A 793-nucleotide genomic window follows, 5' to 3' on the forward strand; every position below is an offset into this window, starting at 1 on the left:
GGAGCACTATATTATCCCCTCTGTCTCCTCTGTCCCCCTCGCTGAAGTTAAAAACTATTAACACCAGAGATATTTTTACGGGTTGTACATTTTATATAAATGGAATTCAACATTTCATATTACTTTATACTGGACTTTTTCATCAGAAATATGTTGGGGGCTCTGTCTGCTTCTAGGTAACCTCATGAGAGGAGCTGCAGCTGTGTTTTGCAGCTGCAGTGGATGGTCCTGCACAAATGCTCCAGCTCTCTGATCAAGAGGAACAAGCAGATATACAGTGTGGAGCCCAATAACCCAAATGCTTGCAACTCCTCCTATTATTGGCTAATTCACGTCAATGCTCTGGCTGAAAGCAAAGCTGTAGTGGTGGTCAAGAAGTGGAGATCTGGCCAGGGAGAGCCTGCCACCTCCTATAGGCAGACCGCCACTACAAGAATGCCAAGGCCACCTTCAGCAGCGGACAGGATCCGCAAGAACAAGTGCAGCCCTGATATGTGGCTGCAGTTCATAGAGCCAGCGCCACCCCAACCAGCCAGAAGCCTGTGAGGCTGAAGTGCATGCGTCCTGCCCCACAAAGAGCTCCTGAGCACCTGCCCCCCACCTCCAAAGCAATAAAGATGTCAACCACCTCAAAAACAAACAAACAAACAAACAAACAAACCTCCCCAGAAAACAGTTTGTGGAATTCATCTGTATTGCGTATAATAATGCATATAGTCATTTAATGATATACAATTATTTAATTGCTGTATAATTATTCCATATAAATACAATAAAATGTGTAACCATTTCC

The 793-nt window shown here is 44.4% G+C and overlaps 1 pseudogene; it reads left to right on the forward strand.

The window, feature by feature from the left end:
* Window positions 1–222: 222 nt before the first annotated feature.
* Window positions 223–546, forward strand: LOC115272479 (annotated as a pseudogene).
* Window positions 547–793: the final 247 nt, after the last annotated feature.

The sequence above is a fragment of the Suricata suricatta genome, chromosome 11, assembly GCF_006229205.1.
Source record: "Suricata suricatta isolate VVHF042 chromosome 11, meerkat_22Aug2017_6uvM2_HiC, whole genome shotgun sequence".
NCBI lineage: Eukaryota > Metazoa > Chordata > Mammalia > Carnivora > Herpestidae > Suricata > Suricata suricatta.